This window comes from Arctopsyche grandis, chromosome 11, assembly GCF_051622035.1.
Source record: "Arctopsyche grandis isolate Sample6627 chromosome 11, ASM5162203v2, whole genome shotgun sequence".
Classification (NCBI taxonomy): Eukaryota; Metazoa; Arthropoda; class Insecta; order Trichoptera; family Hydropsychidae; genus Arctopsyche; species Arctopsyche grandis.
The window spans coordinates 11,031,326-11,053,966 of record NC_135365.1 but is presented as its reverse complement, the minus strand read 5'-3'; the positions used below and the strand labels follow the sequence as shown (position 1 = coordinate 11,053,966).

General features: G+C 36.4%; 1 protein-coding gene across 1 annotated transcript in view; it reads left to right on the top strand.

Moving 5' to 3' along the window:
* The first annotated feature begins 7,603 nt into the window (after window positions 1-7,603).
* The window catches only part of Rab3-GEF (Rab3 GDP-GTP exchange factor), a 39,118-nt gene continuing 24,080 nt past the window's right edge, over window positions 7,604-22,641 (top strand). Inside the window, exon 1 of the mRNA XM_077440666.1 lies at window positions 7,604-7,724. The gene's annotated coding sequence lies outside the window, so the exon portion shown is untranslated. The remainder of the gene's footprint in view (window positions 7,725-22,641) is intronic.

Genomic DNA, 22,641 nt, shown 5'->3' with positions numbered 1-22,641 from the left:
ATTAGAAATTACGAAGTGATTACGAATTACGAATTACGTTTTGTGCATCGCCGACGCCCCGACACCTTTGTCCCCAGCGCCCCGATGCCTCCGGCACCCCGGGGCCTTCACCCCCGGCGCCTCCGACGCTTCGGGGCCTTCGCCCCCAGCACCACCGACGCCTCAAGCGCCCCCAGCGCCCCCGATGCCTCCGGCACCCTGGGGCCTTCGCCCCCGGCGTAAAACAAAAATACACTTAAGAACTTTGAAAGAATTTCGTTCACTTTAACGTTTAAAACGAGACTAATTCAGGTGAGGTATTTTATTTATTGAGCAGACATAAAAAAAGTATGAAAACGATCGGATAAGAGGCAAACTTTTTGCTGAATTGTAATCGTAAGTGAAACGTAAAGCAGGTATGTAAAAATATGATTTCTCACTAACCACTTTTTTATTCTATACTGAGAAATATAACAATTATTGGGATTTACACATCTACTTCGAACTCTGCCTTCTTTCTCTCAATATTAATCGAAATTGCTTACGTGCCGTGATATAAAAAAATACGTAATGGTAATTTTATTTAGTGAGGTTTTAAACCATTTCTTTTTTCATATTATCCGGTTCCCGATTCCTTTTTCAGTTCCGGATCTGGAATTCTGTTTCGGTTCTAATTCCCGATTCCTGTTTCAGGGTATTTTTTATATAATTTTTTTTTCATGCAGCTCGCCCTTTGAGGCTTTGGCACCCGCGTGTTCTGCACCCTCAAATCAGCCCTTAGAGCGGCCCTGGATATCGATATGCTTCAAGTATCGATAACGAGATCTCGAGTACCAGATATCGCGAAAAAATCCGTTTACAGAACCGGGAGGAGTCTATCAAATTCAAATTCAAGATTACATCAATGACCATGACGCTCAACATTGAGCAAACGAGAAAGAATAATTGTATATATATATATACACGAGTCCTTTTTTATTTGTTTTAATGGTGCTTTCACATCTTCCACCGAACAATAAAATTAATAAAAATGTTGAGCAATGTAAAAATAAATGAAATGGAATTGGAAAATTGGCATTTTCTTGATTCCAATTTAGTTGAGTTCATAAGTTCAAAGAGTGAACCTACACGAAGTGACCCAAAAAGATATTGAGATATTTTCAATAGTAGTAAAAAATGTATTAAGATACATACATACATATGTATTCTTCTCTCAATGCCCTGTCCGCATCCAGACGTTGGCGGCCACCTAGTCGATTATTTGAAGATATCCGCATCGGTCTTCAGCGGATCGGAACAGATCTTCGGCTCCCATATCGGTCCACATGCGCATGTTTCGAAGGCAAGACAACTTTTTCCTGCCAATCCATTTTTTACCTTCTATTTTCCCCATGGTTATCAAATGGAAAAATGCGTATTTTGGAACCCGTATCATGTGTCCGAGGCACTCTATCATTCTCCGCTTGATGACAGAAACAAGTTCTCTGCCTCTCCCTCATGCCGAGGACAGCTTCATTTGATATTTTTTTTTGGTCCACGGGATCTTCAGCATACGCTTGTAGACCTACATCTCAAAAGATTCGATGTGGCTGATCATCCTGGTCTTCAGAGTCCACGTTTCAGATCCATATAGAAACACTGTCCAGACGTAGCTTTTTGCGAATCTCAAACGCGTACGAAGATTGAGACGCTTGTTTTTAAGCGCCGCCTTCATTTTGATAAATGCTGTTCTAGCCATCTCGATGCGGATTTTTAGATCTTCATCTGGGTCCATCTCTTCATCCAGCCAGGTGTCCAGGTATTTGAATCTTTTCACTCTTTCTAACACCTCTCCATCCAAAGTTAGATCACCGGTGTCTGTTTGCATTATATCTACTATCATAAATTTTGTCTTCGCAGACCTCTTCGATTGCTTTCTTTTTGTACACGGTCTAGAGATCTTTGCAGGTCTGCTAAATTTTCAGCGCCTAGTGCCGTGTCATCAGCATATCTTATATTGGTGATTGTCTCGCCTCCCACCTTGATACCCTCCGCTTCTTGGAGAGCATCGTGGAAGATGGATTCGTTGAAGGTGTTAAAAAGAGTAGGTGATAGGATGCATCCTTGCCTGACGCCCCGCTCTATAGGAATCTCATCAGTGAATTAGATATGATATGTATTAGATAAGTAGTAATATTGCAACAGTGAGTAGGAGGAAAGAAAATAACTGCTGCGACAGCATATAAATCAAAATTTTGTATCGACATAAAATGGATTTTTCGTATCGTAGATACTTTTCTTTATAAATTGAATGTAATACATATTATAATAACAACGGAATACAAACTTTCCTCGTTTTTTTTAGCTTATGAATATATTGATCGTTCGCACTTGACCGAGAAAACGATGTCACTTCTTATCGACGTTTATACACCGGATGTGGTGGCTACGTACGTATTATATACGAGTGTATGTACATATGTATGTACAATAAACATCAAACTTTTCGTACCTGTTTAATTTACTGTTTGTGCATTTAAAAAGGAATGTTTTTATGGTTAGGTTTAAAAGACTACTATCGTATTACCTTGGTTATATATACATATACATATGTACATATATGGCTATGTACATTCCACGCAATTAGGCAAAAAAGACATATGAAAACTGGTAAAAAGCTCACGTATGTATTTTAATACAGATTTAGCAACATAGTAAATTTAATTTTCGTATGAAATTACGTTTTTAATACGCATATGCTTATTAAATTTGTTCATCCTCACTAATCCAGAATTTGCTTCTTGTTTTTGATGCTATTTTTTTTTCATATTTTTTTACACATTTTAAAGTAAATTTAATAATTAAAAAAAGGAAGGAGGATTATATTCAGTAGCAATCTTTTTTATTTTGAAGGTCAATGTATATTCTAATATCAATATGTATTATAGTTTTCATAAATAATGTTAATTTATCGAATAAAAAATAGAATTACAAGTTACTAAGCGCTTTGTTTTGACCTTTTCAAAATGGGAAAATTTTATTTGTAGAAAATAGAATTAAACCGAGCATCGAGGGTTTTATGATCGTGATGGGTGTACAAAAGTAAGTATCACACAATTTTTTATTTTTTGTTTTATTAAGAAATTTTCAGGCTTAAACAATTTTTGCTACCTATCTTCTTATATAATAATTGTATAATGCGTGCGCGCGTGCGTGCGTGCATGTGTACGAAGTACTCGTTGTTAACACCATTCTCTGTCTCTCTTTCTCCCCTTGGAATTGTATATCGCGGAAAGAGACGGAGCTAGGTGAGTGTTTACGAAGTACTCACTTACATTGCTTTGTCTCTCTTTCTACCCTTGGAAACGTATATCGTGGAAAGAGAAGCGGCATATCACTTCGTTCACATGAGTGGCCGACAAAAATAAAATATTTAAAAAAAAAAATTAATTAAATTTTAAATTATTAATTCCGTTGATCCGAATTGCGATATTTTACCGAGTGCACAATTATATGCACACAGGCCACTAGTATAATATAAAATAAATGGAGATAAATGAAGCGTTGCGTATTAAATTGGATCAATTATATTTCACCCCGAGGTCGATTTGACTCAATTGTGTCAAAAGTATAATCATTACTTTCTATACGCATAAAGTATAAATGTGTAGGTTATATGAATATTAATTAATTCCTGTAATATGTCAAGAATGTCTCAATCTATGTATAAGTATACGTGTACGTGGTTTGTTAGAATAACGATTTACAATATTCATGAGGACTACACTGCTTTATCCAAGGGAATATCTATGTACATATGTATATTGAATAATCAAGCTCATTATTCATATGATAACAATGTGTGCGAATTATGAATAAAATTTATTATCTTCGTATAAAGTGGGATTATCATATTTATAGTATCGCAGAATGAAAATCGAGATTAACGCTCGACGATTAATTGCAATGTATCATTAAAAGCGTGCAGAAAAGTATACGCTGGAAACTTTGAACTTAATTGAGATAAATTATATGCTCAGTAGCTTCAATTATAAAGTTAAGGGTTTTCGTTGTTGTTATTTTGCATTATGTAAGCTGATGATAACGTACAAACGGCCCTTCTCAGTCTTGCATTATTTCACCACAATGTTGTGGGTTGTTGGGTGGCAGTGGTGTATCATAGCTTTTAGCATAAGGGATGATGTTAATATTTTGGTAAATAACACTAGAGCTTCGTTGGGAGTACGATGATAATATGCGAAATGTGCTACAGTGAGATATTTGAAGGGTTTTTGAAAATAATCCCACATTTATATATGTATATAAATTTATGAAAATAAATCCGACTGCGACAAAAAAACAATTGAATTTTTTTTTAAATAAAGTTTTGTTTCAAACGTTCAAAAAAACTGAATATACATATTTATATATACAAAATATATGAATATACAAAAAAAACTGAATATACATACAGAGAAATGCTATAATAATAGAAGTGGCTTTGGGCGTTATATTGTTGTCAAGTGACGATTGTGCACAGACATTCCTTAATAATTTTAGCATCAGTCGTATTTGTTGCTTGGTGGTCGACGTATGTCCAATAAAAAGTTCTCTGGGCAAATGCATCGTTAAAAATTGCACGATGCATTCAAAAACACACAATAAACAACATGGGATACATTTTTATAAGTAAATTGATTATTTAAGTAACATATTATTCAATTAACATCGTATATGAAAGCGTCATGGCGATAGCTAGCATTCGGCAATAGCATACGCATACGCGTATAATATTTTTTCTTTTCTTTTCAATTGAAGTTAAACCAGAACTTGAACCCGGGACTTTTCAGTGGTTACCATTAGCGCAAGCACCGAGCTATACTGTTAATATGTATTTCAGAATTTCTTCAACTTAACATTTTTTTTAAATTTTACTGCATTTAAGAAATTGATGATCAAATATTACAGAAAAATATACTTTATTTTGTTTAGATGAAAATATGGAAAATTTCCATGGGAAATCAGCACGCCTCTGTTCTGAAAATATTCAGTCGTCTTATCTAATATTGGTTAGCATCTTTCCACGCGGATTATGAAACTCCTTTAGCACTTCATTTATATTCAGACACACAAGTGATTGTCAAATGCTCATTTTCCCTGAGAAATACTGGATACGACGTGCCGGAATTATATAATATAACGAAAACAACCCTTATTCTCCGAAAGGTCACCCCTGGGTCAAACGAATCGGTCGCGCGTTCATTATTATCGATCCAAATTCCAGTTTCGAGACGTGGGCGAGGATGTATTTATGTTTATTTTTAAAATAATCCTTCAGGACACGCTGAAAACAAGAATTCGCAATCGTTGTTTCTCCAGAGAGCAAACGGAAACGGAAATCGAATTTTGCACAGAATTTTATCGTTATTGACATCAAACATGGCGGAGGGTAAATACGCAAGCGCGAAGTTTGCCTCTTCAGAGATACGGAACCAAATATTTGGATAATATCTCTATTGTAAAAAAGGCCTCACTTAAATCATAAAAATAGCTTATTATCGAGTAATTACTTTTTGATATGTTATTATCCATATATTACAAGTCCGATTGTCAATGAAAATAAATTTTTAAACTGACCTCATATAAGTTTTTTTTCAATTTTAATGTTCATTTGGTAACCAAAGTCAAGACAATTAAGATATCTATTAGGTGAATTTTTCTCTTACCCAAGTAGGTACGTTACATATGACAAAATTCAGCTGGAAAAATTGTTAGTTTCCTCTAGCCAATTTAATCCGTTATCAGAAAAGCTTAAATTGCAAATCTATTTGTTAAAGGCCGTCCTATTTACGACGGCTCACCCCCACTCCTCAAAAAATATTGCGCACGCTTAGAATGTGTACTGAACGTTGTTTGTGCGCATATTTTCCGAGCAATGGAGGTGGGCCGTCATAATTGAAATGACTTTTACAAACGATACTGATAAATTCATGGATAGATATACTTGGAATATATGTGGAATAAAACTACAAACGCAGTATGAAATTATGTAGATAACCAATATTATCCCAATGTTGATCCTTTGTGTGGAATTATTGAGGTGACTCACATTGCTTCAATATCCACTTCGATTTTTAAAAATATATTCTCTCACACACTATCTCATTTTGATTGTACAGGTTTTTCAATTCGCATAGCATTGAATAAAATACATACTGCTTTAATTTTTTAATTGATCGTGATGTTAAGCCTAGGTATACAGTACTTTTCAATAAGCATTTACAGTTAACATCATTATACATTAGTGTTGTGCCCGTTGATATTTCAACGGGTGGTTTTTGAAAGAAGTTGATATATTTTATTTTATTTTACATAGATATATACCAGGAAGGCCTAACAGGTAGGCCCCAATGCGCCTTACTAGACAATTAATTACAATCATTGCAGCATTTTTATTACATAAATCGCTGTATTTCGAGAGGCTAAAGAAGAGATTTATTCGCAGACAAGTTTCTAGCATTTTTTCCGTAGTAGAGGTTTTCAGAGATCAGCAACTAATCTGCCAACAGGTACGATTTTTTTCATAAAAGTCTTTTAAAGTCTCTAAATATTATTAAATAATCACAATACTTTTTTAACAATACATATTTTGATACGAATTTTTTATATACATTATTTTTTTTTTACTTAGATATATACTAGGAAAGCTGAACAGGTAGACCCCAATGCGCCTTCCTAGAAAATAAATTACAAATATTGCAGAAATTTTATATTACATAAATCGCTGTATTTCGAGATGCTGAAGAACACGAAATTAAAAATGAATTAATTATTGAATTAATCCATAGAAATATCTATGGATTTCGACTTGTACATACATTCTTACATAATGTATATAAATCAAATTCAGATATTTGTGACAGCGGGTAGGATGATTTTGCCAATTTGATGGAGGAACCGTTTCAACAATGTAATCAGATAAATTGGCAAACTCTGATAAGTAACGATTGACTTGGAGTCACAAATATCCAAGCCTGACCAGCAGTATAAAAGATTAGCACGGAATCGAACCCGGTAACCTCTCGGTGCTAAACATAAACGCACCCACCGAGCCATACTGCTATAATAAATAAACCACACCCGAGGCTATTGCCACTAGACATTTATATTCCACCCCATCTTTCGCGCTGCCTTTTCATTAAATATCTGCACACTCTTCCGGATGTCCACAAACAAATTATCATGCATATGTGCCTTCGCAGTGCCGGCCTTACACCAATAGCGCCCTCGGGCAATTTTTTCTAAACACCCTTAGAGAAAAATTTCGTCTTTGGCGCTCTAATCTAAAATTTGTATGGCTTTTGGCGCTCTAATTTTAAATTTTAAAGCGCCTTTGGCGCATCGTGTGGAGCCCTAACTTATTTGGCGCTGCCCGACTCAGCCCCCTCCTAAAACCAGCACTGTGCCTTTGTATTTATGTGTTCTTGTCAATGTTCACGGCGTGATCTTTCACATTCTAATGAACCTTTTTTTATATATATTTTACCATCACTTTCCAACACTGGTTGTCGATCTCTGAGCCCGAGCGTACAGAAGTGGAGTGAAATGCGGGCCGTGGAAATATTCGGCTCGACTAAGCGAGCCCGCAGAAGGGAGTGGGCGATTGAGGGGCTGAGACGTGGCTGTTGTTGCCGTCTCCGAGACCTGGACATCATCAACGATCCTTGAGGACATTGGCTGCGAATTGAGCAATCGCCCAGGAACAGGTGAGCAGCCATATATATGTATTATGTGTATCAATATCAATTAGCAAGTTACGCGCGCGATAGACACCTGCCATTGAAACACTTTTCCCCGAACACACGCATACACAATGTATAATACATACCGAGCTTATCTAATATTACCAGTCAATATGTGTACAATTTAACCTTTTGAGTTCTTGTCGCGTTTTGCTTTGATTGCGTTTTTCACGGGATCGATAATGCCGATGGTCAAATGTGACACTTGTGTCATTAGTAAATGGCTCGGTGCGCGAGCGTACACTTCCGGGAAATTTCCGGGAAAATCGATCTTGGTTGATGTTTTACGACATGTTTTTCCGTCTATTGAATTAAAAAAGACTTTGGCTTTGATCTCATATCGGCGATGAAGTGTATTACATTGTAAAAATGATGGATTGGGTCATTATTATATAGTATGAGTTGATTATATAAGTTCATGCCCGTTTATTATTGAAAACCTAACGAAATCGGGCATGAACTTTTGCCATCATTCTATACTTGGAAAACTGTATGTATTTGTGTAATGAATTATATAGTTAAATTTACAATAGTATACTTTTTATATTTTTAAAAGAAAATACGTTTAAATCAAAGAAAAAAGGATACACGTATAGAAGCAAAATGTGATTTTATTTATAATTGCAATTTTGATTGAAATTAATTTTTAATATTATGCAATACTATTAAATAATAGACGTTAACAGTTTTTAGTCTTTCGTGATTCAAAACGTATTATAATTAAAGTTATCACGGTTTTTATCAACCGGATGGTAATTGTTATGATGATTGATTCAAGCAACATTAAATTCAAGCGACTTTTTAATCATATACATATGTATTTAAATTTGTTATATATTTTATTTTTGTCATATATTAACTTATTACTCTATCTATATATGTATGTTTTGTCATAAATTTAAATTTGTTTATTTTTCCGTAAAGTAGGTTGTAATAGGTTTTAATGCAATGGCAATTTATAACAGACTTGAAATTTTCAAATCTATTATATCAAATAAATGTAAAATATTTAAATAAGCTCCCCTACGAGAAAAAGTCTATGAAACTTTTTTTTTTTTAATTTTAATATTTTTAATTGTATATTTTCCAAGGTGAAACCCATGGCAAAATTTGTACAATTATTATAAATTTTCTTGTAAATTAATTTATAATAATTAAAAATAAATTCAAATAACGGTAACAAATGATGGTAGGTGACCAATTTGGTAGGATTCCTACCAAATTTCAACAAGAAATTACATAAATTGGCAAACTCTGATAGAAAACGATCGACCTGGAGTCACAAATATCCAAAGCTGCCCATCAACACCGGGTCAAAGCTCGAACCCATGACACTTCAGTTGTTGGCATTATGCGCTAACCATTGATATATGCTGTTGAATTTTTTCCTATCATTACTCTAAATATTTAACTTATTATTATTGAATTTACATGTGTAGATTTTGATGAATAATTCAATTAAAAATACAGGTACATATATGTACATATCTTCATTATAGAGATAAGCGTTAATATTGAATCGAATTCGAAATAAGCATTCGGCTCTAAAGGCAGACAAAATTTTCGCACACCTGATTACCAATTTGTTTGATCGATTATTCATGTATGAGGTCTGGATATTTACGAGCACTTTCGTGTACGTATGGCGAATAGCGATAAGTACTACTTAATTCGCAAATATTTAATGTGAAAATTAGCGCACTGATACGTTCAGAACATCATCACGATAATATGCGGTCGTGTTCAATGATTCGATATTTATGAGAAGCTCGTAGGCAACAATCGACGGACAGATTTCGTAACATGGACGAGTTATTTTGATGTGAATATAATAGGATTATAATTTGAGGCTTCTGAAGAGGTATGAAAATTTATCGCACACATTGTTGGGTTTTGTATAATGTATGTGGGTATATACGAACCTTTCAAACCGCCCGTTTCCTCGAAAACCTTCTTACGATCTCTCGGGTTTGAACATAAACATCCCTTTATCGTAGAACTTCACACACGAGGCTTTGAATTATTTGCTTTCATGTAGAATACCGCAAATTCCTCTTTTATTGCCATTTTTCAACTTGCGTAATTCGATACCCTTTTCAAGCCCTTCAATGACATGTATTGGTTCTATACAATAATACACAATACTGTATATGAAATTTATCGATTCAAAGCAATAAGATATTAAAATTTTCACATTCCTTTGTTTTTATTATTATTTGAAATTGAATATTTCAAATTTTATCATTCGATTATCTCACATAATATAAAAACGGACTTTGTTTATGAATAATTTGTACAAGCAATTAAATAGATTTTTTTTTATATACATACAAACTCGGTAAGAAAAATAGGTACATTTCACATTAAAGTAAGATTGATGGACACAAATATTTTATTTTAATTTAAAAAAAGCTTTGAGACGCGTATTTGCTTTGAATTGAAATGAACTGTAAATATAAATCCGTCACACAACATTAGATCTAGCAGAATTTCAATTTACTTTTTCTTTGACGGTCTTTATTTGTACATATTTATTTACATTAGCAAGTTATATTACGAAACCAAATATATTACATACATACATATATCTATAGGTTTAAATTTGTCGTTTCACATTTTCAGTAATATATAATACATTTGAATAAAAGCTGTATATAATCGTATCATATACATATACATAATTATACGTATATCGATATAATCGTACTGCCATGTCATGATAAAATAAATCTGGGTTTATTAGTCCAAGGGTATGAGTATTATATTATATTCTGACTTAATGACTATTAAAGATATTTGAAACTATTGAAAGATATTTGAGTTTTTATATAATATTATACTATCACTCAACAGGTTTAATATGTAAATACATACATACATATTATATGTATATAAAAGTTGAGGTATTTTAAATTGCAATTAAAATCATTTTTTATTAGGTTGTAATTCAAAATATCTATTATACTCATGTTTACGATCAAATATTTATTGTTATTTAGGATCAATTGAAATTTGATTGATTCTAATAATAAAATAAATAGTGCATTTAACAGATTCTTCTCCATAATAAAATGATAATATTAATTTCATTTTGTAATAAAAAGTATTATAAATTCTTACAAAATAATTAAATTTTCAAATAACAATTGATAATAATAATAAAATCGATGATCATAAACACCTATTTATTAGAGTACCTAATTTAGAAAACCGATTTCGATTTCGACTTTAATTGAAAAGCTTGGCTTTTCTTTTATAATTAATATTTTTATTTTTATATAATTTTACTACGTACAATAGAATATTTTAATATAATAATGCTAGGCAAATGTTACAATGAAAAAAATGAATGAGCAATAAAAAAATTGTCTTTACATATTTTTTAAACTAAAAATTCTATGGAAACAACATTACAAAGTTGCTATTAATCCTGTTTCCGCTAATATTAAAAATATTACAAACACACATATATTCTATTTAGTATAGATATGTACATATATACTTGTATGTAAATCATAATACAAAAATATGTACGTATTTCTTATGTTTCTAAGAATCAGAATCCAATCTAGACAAGTGAAACCATACATATGTAAAGTACATACATATATTGATGAGTTCATCGGTAACAAAAGCAAAAAGAGTCTGTGAAAATGTTATTATATTATTGAATCTCAATTATAAATCGAGTAAAAAATAATTATAAGTCAGAAACTTAATTGGTGGGTATATTTAAAATATTTTCGTCGCTTTAACGCCATCACTGAAATGGTTTGACGTCATATCCACCCCGTTGAAGCGATTTGGTTTACTGTTCTCATCCCACTGAAGTCAATTATGTAGAGCTGGCGTTATTTTCACATTGTTACCCGCCAATTAACCGAAAACTGTACCCAATTATTGGCCTTACGAAACAAGAAAGGGTGGGTGGGGTGAGAGTTTACACAAGACTTTTGTTATGAGGTTTTGTCGCTTGGGTGAGTTTTGAATAAGGCTAACCACTGTTGACTTTTCTGGTTTGGGAAAATTGTTTAGTGAAAAGAAAAACCGCGCAGTTCCACCTCCTAGGCGTCCGCGAGGCTGTATTGATTTTCAGGCACAAAACGAATGTTGTCTTATACTTGATTATAATTATACGTTACAATGGCTGAAATTTTCTCACGGCGGGTGTTCACTTTATGATCGGGGAAAAATTGAGGACGTGTAATCGAATGCGTGTCCTCGGAGCGATGAATTGCTCCAGCTCGATGAAAGGAGATAAATGGAGCTTCGGCTCAGGGAATCCGGTCAAGGATTTCATCTCGCACAATGGAGCTAAACCTTAGGCGATTTGCGAGGCTTAATGAAGCCGAAGCCGAGTATCGGAATATGATATTATATTATATAGGTATAGCACACTATCTCATTAGTGGTTCGGGATAATGGACAAAGAAACGCTTACGAATTTTCTTTTTCCATTTTTTTTACGTATTATTTTATTTAATGAATAACGTTCACGTTCTATATAGTTTAGGTTTATGTGTGTATACAATGTACATACATACGTATGTACATATGTAGGTATAAGCCCCTTATGGACCAAGTTACACTTGACCCAAGTTTTACGTGATTTAAACTACTTAGAGCTGGAGAGTGAAGGGATTTGTAAACCTGTATTTGAGTTTAACCTGAGATGAGAACATTTGAAACTTTCGATGGGGCATTGTCCTCTATGTGCTTAAGTCTGCTAGATTTTCTTGTTCATTTTATATTATATACACAATTTTCCCTGGAGAAATTCTATCCTGCAGAAAATTGTGTAGGTACATATGTATATAGGTAGGTACATATGAGATCACATATATGTATATATGTGATCTCAAATATTGCCTTTTCACTTCATGTAGAATCAAAAATAATGAAGTATTAAGAGGGCTGTACACCCGAAACCTTAATTTTGTTGCCGTTCCTTTCTTCGATATATATATTGAGTGAATGTATATATTTGGTGAATGTGACAATATATATCAATATATAAATTTAATAAAATGTTTACTATAAGATTGGCCATGTTTAAGCGGTTTATATTACAAATACCGAGTGAAGCCTGATAAAAACACGAATTACATATAAATATACATATATGAAAGGGTTTATTTGTTTGATATATTTTTCATTATATTAAAATTTGAGTTCAAATTCACCATATTAATATTCTATTATTAATTAAAATATATTTGAATTGTATTCTCTTCTAAAATTGTATTGTTCGCGTACATTCTAAATACATATTATATTTTGTAGAAATGAAAATTTCGCTCTGCAAATAATAAAGTTATATAAAAGCGAAGCGAAATAGACGTAAAACCAACTTACGTATATACACAAAGAAGAAAATTGAGATTTCATTGTTGAATGGATTTTCTGAAGGGTTTCATTCATGTGCTCGAATGCTCGCAGAAAATTTCTCTGTATTACAAGTTCGTGAAAACGAGGAGTGGAATTGATAGAAAGAGCTCGAGTTTTATATTTAAACTGTATGTAATTCTTCTGTGTGGTTGTGAAGCCTAAATTATATCCAAATTATTCAGACTTATAGTATTATAAAAATGTTTTGTTTATTACACGTACTTTAATCGCCGACACTGTCATCTGAGCACGTACGTCACTGGTCGTTCCAACGTAGAAAATTATAGAATTTAATTTGGGGAAGGTCGAACCTTCCCCAAATGAAATTCTCTCATACACAGCCGTTTGGATGGTCGTAAAAAGAGAGATAATTGATCAAAGCAAATTTTCACAAATATATTGCGCACACACGTGTACCCTACTCGACGATTAATTAATTTGTGCGTTGCTGAAAACGATCACGTCGCTTCTGGTAATGAAAATCAAACGTCCAATGTTTAGGGAGAGAAAACTCTATTTGGTTGTAGACACATCCGGAAAACTCGCTACGTTGTAATTGGATGAAGTTGAACGTGAGGTTTTTCAGACGTCAAAACCAACGGGGGAAATAATGTGATTTTATTTTGCGAACACGAATGTAATGATAAATTGATGTAGGCAAATTGTCTGAAAATGGCACACGTAAATAAGAATAAAATACAAGAAGGATATAAATATAACTAGATTAATTTTGATAGAGGTTGTCGGAATATATCATATGCATATGATTGAGTAATTGAGTTATTATTTCACATGTCAAATACAAACATATATTCAGAAGGACATATAAATTAAGATTTACTTTGTTCCATGTAAAAAAATATTATAATTTAATGACATAAGCATGCTGAAAGATTATATAAACTTTCGGCACACCAAGTTGCTAAAATTGTCACTAAGAGGAAATTTTATTATTAAAAGTCGAGTTTAAAATTTCAACAAGTTATTATTATCTTTATAATAATGATCTCAATTTCGAAAGACCTATTTTTATTTTAAATTCCTTTCGCTTTTGATCTTATCCCCAGGCGTCTTAAGATACGTATTTGAATCTTAATCTATTATATTTATTATAATCTATTATTATATTTGAACATATGTACGTCAACTAGATTATATTACTAAGTGACACATTGTGGTTACATTTCTGAAAATTGGCCACTACCAAAATTGCCAAAGGCAAAAAATATGAAAATAGACCTTTGTAACCTTTTGCAAGCTATTTATTTTAGTATCAATAAAGCATGACCCTCATCACGCCATCATAAGTATAATACTTTGTTATTTTTTATATATTAGTGGAAGAGAGCCTCTCAAATTCTTCACGACTTTCTTTGTTCATCTGCTCAACATCCATTCGGCCATTGTTTCTTTTACATATGTACATTTAAAGACCATTCGACACCACCCATATTTAGAGCAGGTATCTAAGGGTTTCTGGAAGTCCTTTATTATAATATGTAACGGGAGTCCTTTATTATATATGTAATGAAAGTCTTTTAATATACATTAGTAATAAAATCAACTATTATAACTAGCTGCATCAGTTCGGCAAAACGGTGTAAGTTAAACAAAAATAAAAAAAGGTAAAAATATATGTCATATCTTGTATCATGTTACAATTTAATTGATTTTCTTTTCCTTTCTTACTATTTTCTTCTGTTTTCTTGCAGAACAAATCTAGCGACTTATAGGAAGATTGACTTAAAAATATTTTTGAGAAATGATAGAAAATTTGAATCTTGAGTGGTCACTTGTTCATTTACAGAGAGACTATTGGTCGATGAGTCGCGAGACCTTATTGGCTGTTGTATACAGCTCGCTCATACGCCGAAGTTTTTTTGGCTTATCAGTGTAATCAGTGCTGTCAACCAGTGGTCGACGAAAGTAATCTCCATGTTAAAATATCATCTGGTTATTCTATTATACATATGTACATCAGGGCAGCTCCCGTTTTGTAGTTGCAATCTATGTATCTGTATCTATAAAAAATTATAGCGATCTGCCAGTACTCGGGGGAGGAAGGGGGGGGGGATAATAATCTTTTATATAAAGTTTTAGTGGAAAAATATTACAATTTAAAACATAATCTTATTTATTATTTTTTATTTTTATTTTATTTCATACCAGGAAGGCATTACAGGTAAACCCCAATGCGCCTTCCTGGCCAAATTACAAACAATACAGCATTTTTTATTATATAAGTCGCTAAATTACGAGACACTGACTTAAACTCGACAATTAACGAGACATCTATGAATTGTACATACATTTTTATTGTAATATTTACATTAATCATACTCAAATAGTGGTGACATAGTGGGTAGGAAGGATTTTTAGCCAATTTTTAATCGGGAATCGTTTCAACAATGAAATCAGAGAAAATTGGCAAACTCTGATAGGAAACGATCAACCAGGAGTCACAAATCCTGGTCTGACCAGCAGCATTACAGATATACTCAGAAAAATTCTTTTCAATCGAGGTCAGCTCAAGGGATCGAACTCGGCGCCTCTCAGTGTTAAGCAGAAGCTTAACGACCGAGCCACGCTGCTGGCTAATATATATATATATATATATATATATATATATATATATATATATATATATATATATATATATATATATATATATATATATATATATATATATATATATATATATATAATATATAAGAAAGGCCTAACAGGTAAATCCCAATGCAGACATCTATGGATTTAGACTTGTACATAATTTTTTACATATTGTTATTTGATTTAATCAAATTCAGATATTGGTGACATACTGGGTAGGATGGCTTTTGCCAATTTTGATGGAGGAACCGTTTCAACATTGAAATCAGATAAATTGGCAAACTCTGATAGGAAACGATCGACTTGGAGCCACAAATATCCAAGTCTGACCAGCAGCATTAAATATTAGCACGGGATCGAACCCGGTAACCTCTCGGTTATGTGATACTGGAGACGGATGCTGTACATACACATTACGGAACATATTAACACGTTGAGACCCGATCATTTTTGTGTTTGCCGCATAGTTTTCAAGCAATTTACTGCTGGCAAAAAATAACAAAGAAAACAAAAATGGGGACATAGTAAATACTACATTGGATAAAATATTATATTATTAATGGGATCATTGAATTTGTTCATATTAGGCAATAGTCGGGATTACGTATACGATGAAAAATACAATCGTAAATATATGTAGGATAAGGTGTTAATCAAACAAAGAATTTCGTATATCTGAATTTATAATACTGAATAAATGTAGTGGAGAGAATGAATAGCTAATAGAATGAACTAAAGGTGGACAAAAAAGTGCTGGAATGGTACCCAAGAGATTTTAAAGTGAAAATAAAGGAGGATATGTACATAAGAGATGAGCTGGGTAAGATGGATGAGAGTTGTGCAAAACAAAGGCGAATGAAAGGGTGTTGGAGAGGCTTTCGTCCAACAGTGGATGGTGAATGTAATAATGATGATATCAAAAAATGTAGATTCGGCAAAATGCGTAGAGCCTAAACAATACATACATTTTAATGTATAAAATTATAAAACAACAAACACTATATATTTCAGGTTAGGTTTTTCTATAGATCTATATTTCATGTTAGATTTTTCAAAATATGTACAATTTTTTAGAAGATTAACTTAAAAGCACGCCACAATCGGCTGATTGGGTAGCCCTGATCTCTAATATATAAAGTACACATATTTATATATAATACTAGTGTTTTTACCCGGCTTCGCTCAGTATTTGTAATATAAACCACTTAAACATGGCCAATCTAATAGTAAACATTTTATTACATTTACTTGAATAGTTTTATTTTATTTAAATTTATTTGAATATTGATTTGTTTTTACATTAAATTGAACGTCACGGATTTTACGAACCAAACAAACGTACATATGTACATACAAAGTCTCTTTCGAAATTATATTTTAATTTTATTTTATTGCTACAATCAATATACATTCGTCATTACAGATCGCTCCAATGCGACGAGTGTACGATAACGGTCAGAAATACAATAATACATATACAATCAGAATACATAGCATACAACAATTAATCAGTACAGAAATAATAATCATAGAGACATCTATGGATTATTTTTAGATTTTTGTGTACAATTATTATTACAATTTTTATACATATAATAAACACGAAATTATAGAGATGTCTATAGAGATATCTATAGATTTCAGACTGTGCATAATTTTTTCAAATTATACACACAGATTTTGTGACAACAGGAAATGATCTAATACGAATCTTTCAGGAACCGTTTCAACAATGATCAGAAAAAATTGGCAAACTCTGATAGAGAAACGATCGATTTGGAGTCACAAAACCCCCAAACCTAACCAGCAGTTTGACGAGGACTCTAGCCTTCGACCTCAGTGGTGCTAAATATATACGCTACCATTAAGCCAAACTGCTTTATTTTATTTTATTAAGAGAAGAGATATTGAATTCGAGAACACTCAATCCTTCTAAAAACACTTGATAATTTGGATAATGGAAAATAATTTACGGCTCTCAAACACTTGGAGCACCTTGAATTATATATAATAATATATAATTCAAGATCGAGCACTTCCGCCTCTCCCTAAATAAAGCGAATGTAAATTTAACGTAATTGCTTGGGGGGGAGGGTTGTACTTGCGTAGCTAAGCGTGGGCCGGGGTATTTACGCCTACGTCCAGCACGCGGGCAAAGGGTTACGCACGGGGCCTCTTAAAGGTTACCTTTACACGCTGTCGATTGAAAAAACGGTAATAAATCAGTTGAGAAATAAATTTTAGTGTGCAAGTAGTGCGATTTGGGAACGGGTGCCTATTCACGCCCGCCTTATTGATCCCCGGGGCGCGCGGCCATATTACGCTCGTGACGCACTAAGCCAAGGACACGGGCTCAAGGCTGCCCAACCCCTGGCCCAGTTTGGTCCTCATCCAAGGGTAGTGGGTCTGTCAACCCTCTCTGTGGTTTTATATCAAAGGGTTTCGGGGGAAGTATCGAGCGCGGCGCGGTTACGTCGCCGCGATTTCGATTAGCCGATGAGGATTCGCCCCGTATTGTTTGACTTCCGTTTGGAAGTAGTCTTCGTGGTCTAATTGCTTGAGAATTAATTGGATGTGGCTCGAACTATTTGAGGGAAACTCATCAGGAAGGAAACAATTTTCCTTAAACTGCGAGGAAAATTGTTGTCGCTTTGATCAATTTCTTCGAGTTGTAAGATAAACTAAAAACTAAGACTCGTTAGTGATTTTGATTTTAAATATGATTTAGATGGGAAAAGTTATAAAAAATTATTATTTTGAATAAAAACACCAATATTTTTTTTACTACCGCCATCTATGTATAAAATTAATGACTACCAATTTTCACCGAGATTAAAAATCTTCGGACCTGAAATGCTTCTTATACGATATTTTATCTCTATCGTAATGGCGGAGGCTCCATTTACTTATATTGATGACCAAAATGAGCAATTTGGCAAAGTACGAAAACGATCGGATAAGAGGCAAACTTTTTCCTGAATTGTAATCGTAAGTGAAACGTAAAGGAGGTATGTAAAAATAAAGTATGCTATGCTTTGTTTTAGAAATGTACACGGATTTGGTCAACGGGAAGTTGGGAATTCTTAGGTGGGCCGTCTTTGTAATTTAGCGGGGAATGTTCGCTTTAAGTGTTTGGTATTTTTTTAAAGGTTTTATATTAGTTTCATTTCAACATTAGATAATTTTATTTTATTGAAAAATCAACAGACAACAGGATGTATCAACAGACAACAGGAAAAATCAACAGACAACAGACAACATATGTATAAAAAAAACAAATAGTAAATATATAATATACTAGCTGTATTACCCGGCTTCGCTCAGTGTTTATAATATAAACCGCTTAAACATGACTAAGCTAATTTAATTAAAAAAAAAAAAAAAAATTTAAAAATTAAAAAAAAAAATTTAAAAAAAAATAAAAAAAAAATAAAAAAAAATCAAAAAAAAAATCAAAAAAAAAAATCAAAAAAAAAAATCAAAAAAAAAATTAAAAAAAATCAAAAAAAAAAAATCAAAATTTTTTTTTGCCTTCTAGGGCTTCGCCCTCGGCGCCCCCCTGAGCCTTTGCCTTCTAGGGCTTCGCCCCTCCACGCCCCATGAGCAATTGCCGTTTAGGGCTTCGCCCCCATGGTCAGTTGCCTTTTAGGGCTTCGCCCCTCCGCGCCCCCATGATTAAAAGCCGTCTAGGGCTTCGCCCCCCTAAGTTAATGCCTTTTAGGGCTTCGCCCCCCGCGCCCCCAAGATTAATTGCCGTTTAGGGCTTCGCCCCCCTTAGTTAATACCTTTTAGGGCTTCGCCCCTCCGCGCCCCCATGATTAAATGCCGTCTAAGGCTTCGCCCCCATGATCAGTTGCCTTTTAGGGCTTCGCCCCTCCGCGCCCCCATGATTAATTGCCGTCTAGGGCTTCGCCCCCCTTAGTTAATGCCTATTAGGGCTTGCGCCCCATGAGGCTGGGCCCCACGGGGCTGCGCCCCTTGTGGCGCCCCCTTTTGAGCCCCATGGGGCTGCGCCCCATGAGGCTGGGCCCCCCGGGCCCCCTTCGGGGCCCCACGGGGCTGCGCCCCTTGTGGCGCCCCCTTTTGAGCCTCATGGGGCTGCGCCCCATGAGGCTGGGCCCCCCGGGCCCCCTTCGGGGCCCCACGGGGCTGCGCCCCTTGTGGCGCCCCCTTTTGAGCCCCATGGGGCTGCGCCCCATGAGGCTCGCCCTCGCCGAAAAAAATAAAAAAAAAATAAAAAAAAAATCAAAAAAAAAAAAATAAAAAAAAAATAAAAAAAAAATAAAAAAAAAAATAAAAAAAAAAATTTTAAAAAATCAAAAAAAAAAATCAAATTTTTTTTTTGCCTTCTAGGGCTTCGCCCTCGGCGCCCCCCTGAGCCTTTGCCTTCTAGGGCTTCGCCCCTCCACGCCCCATGAGCAATTGCCGTTTAGGGCTTCGCCCCCCTTAGTTAATGCCTTTTAGGGCTTCGCCCCTCCGCACCCCCATGATTAAATGCCGTCTAGGGCTTCGCCCCCCTTAGTTAATGCCTTTTAGGGCTTCGCCCCCAAGATTAATTGCCGTTTAGGGCTTCGCCCCCCTTAGTTAATGCCTTTTAGGGCTTCGCCCCTCCGCGCCCCCATGATTAAATGCCGTCTAGGGCTTCGCTCCCATGATCAGTTGCCTTTTAGGGCTTCGCCCCCCGCGCCCCCAAGATTAATTGCCGTTTAGGGCTTCGCCCCCCTTAGTTAATGCCTTTTAGGGCTTCGCCCCTCCGCGCCCCCATGATTAAATGCCGTCTAGGGCTTCGCTCCCATGATCAGTTGCCTTTTAGGGCTTCGCCCCCCGCGCCCCCAAGATTAATTGCCGTTTAGGGCTTCGCCCCCCTTAGTTAATGCCTTTTAGGGCTTCGCCCCTCCGCGCCCCCATGATTAAATGCCGTCTAAGGCTTCGCCCCCATGATCAGTTGCCTTTTAGGGCTTCGCCCCCCGCGCCCCCAAGATTAATTGCCGTTTAGGGCTTCGCCCCCCTCAGTTAATGCCTTTTAGGGCTTCGCCCCTCCGCACCCCCATGATTAAATGCCGTCTAAGGCTTCGCCCCCATGATCAGTTGCCTTTTAGGGCTTCGCCCCCCGCGCCCCCAAGATTAATTGCCGTTTAGGGCTTCGCCCCCCTTAGTTAATGCCTTTTAGGGCTTCGCCCCTCCGCGCCCCCATGATTAAATGCCGTCTAAGGCTTCGCCCCCATGATCAGTTGCCTTTTAGGGCTTCGCCCCCCGCGCCCCCAAGATTAATTGCCGTTTAGGGCTTCGCTCCCCTTAGTTAATGCCTTTTAGGGCTTCGCCCCTCCGCGCCCCCATGATTAAATGCCGTCTAAGGCTTCGCCCCTCCGCGCCCCCATGATTAAATGCCGTCTAAGGCTTCGCCCCCATGATCAGTTGCCTTTTAGGGCTTCGCCCCTCCGCGCCCCCATGATTAATTGCCGTCTAGGGCTTCGCCCCCCTTAGTTAATGCCTATTAGGGCTTGCGCCCCATGAGGCTGGGCCCCCCGGGCCCCCTTCGGGGCCCCACGGGGCTGCGCCCCTTGTGGCGCCCCCTTTTGAGCCCCATGGGGCTGCGCCCCATGAGGCTGGGCCCCCCGGGCCCCCTTCGGGGCCCCACGGGGCTGCGCCCCTTGTGGCGCCCCCTTTTGAGCCCCATGGGGCTGCGCCCCATGAGGCTGGGCCCCCCGGGCCCCCTTCGGGGCCCCACGGGGCTGCGCCCCTTGTGGCGCCCCCTTTTGAGCCCCATGGGGCTGCGCCCCATGAGGCTGGGCCCCCCGGGCCCCCTTCGGGGCCCCACGGGGCTGCGCCCCTTGTGGCGCCCCCTTTTGAGCCCCATGGGGCTGCGCCCCATGAGGCTGGGCCCCCCGGGCCCCCTTCGGGGCCCCACTGGGCTGCGCCCCTTGTGGCGCCCCCTTTTGAGCCCCACGGGGCTGCGCCCCTTGTGGCGCCCCTGGCGGGGCCCCATGAAACTACTCGCTTTGCGCCCCCGCGGGGGTGAATCCATTGAATCGAAAAAAACAAATCGGCGCCCATGGATCGAAAAAAAAAAAAATCGAATCACGTGTTCGATGACGTCACCGATCTACGGACGACGACGACGACGACGACGACCAAGGATATTTACATACATACAAAGTCTCTTTCCAAATTATAGATTAGATATAGATTAGACTAGCTGTATTACCCGGCTTCGCTCAGTGTTTATAATATAAACCGCTTAAACATGACTAAGCTAATTTAAATTAAAAAAAAAAAAAAATTTTAAATTTTAAAAAAAAATTTTGAAAAAAAATTTAAAAAAAAATTTTTAAAAAAAATAAAAAAAAAATAAAAAAAAATCAAAAAAAAAATCAAAAAAAAAATTTTAAAAGATCAAAAAAAAAATCAAATTTTTTTTTTGCCTTCTAGGGCTTCGCCCTCGGCACCCCCCTGAGCCTTTGCCTTCTAGGGCTTCGCCCCTCCACGCCCCATGAGCAATTGCCTTTTAGGGCTTCGCCCCCCGCGCCCCCAAGATTAATTGCCGTTTAGGGCTTCGCCCCCCTTAGTTAATGCCTTTTAGGGCTTCGCCCCTCCGCACCCCCATGATTAAATGCCGTCTAGGGCTTCGCCCCCCCTAGTTAATGCCTTTTAGGGCTTCGCCCCCCGCGCCCCCAAGATTAATTGCCGTTTAGGGCTTCGCCCCCCTTAGTTAATGCCTTTTAGGGCTTCGCCCCCCGCGCCCCCAAGATTAATTGCCGTTTCGGGCTTCGCCCCCCTTAGTTAATGCCTTTTAGGGCTTCGCCCCTCCGCACCCCCATGATTAAATGCCGTCTAGGGCTTCGCCCCCCCTAGTTAATGCCTTTTAGGGCTTCGCCCCCCGCGC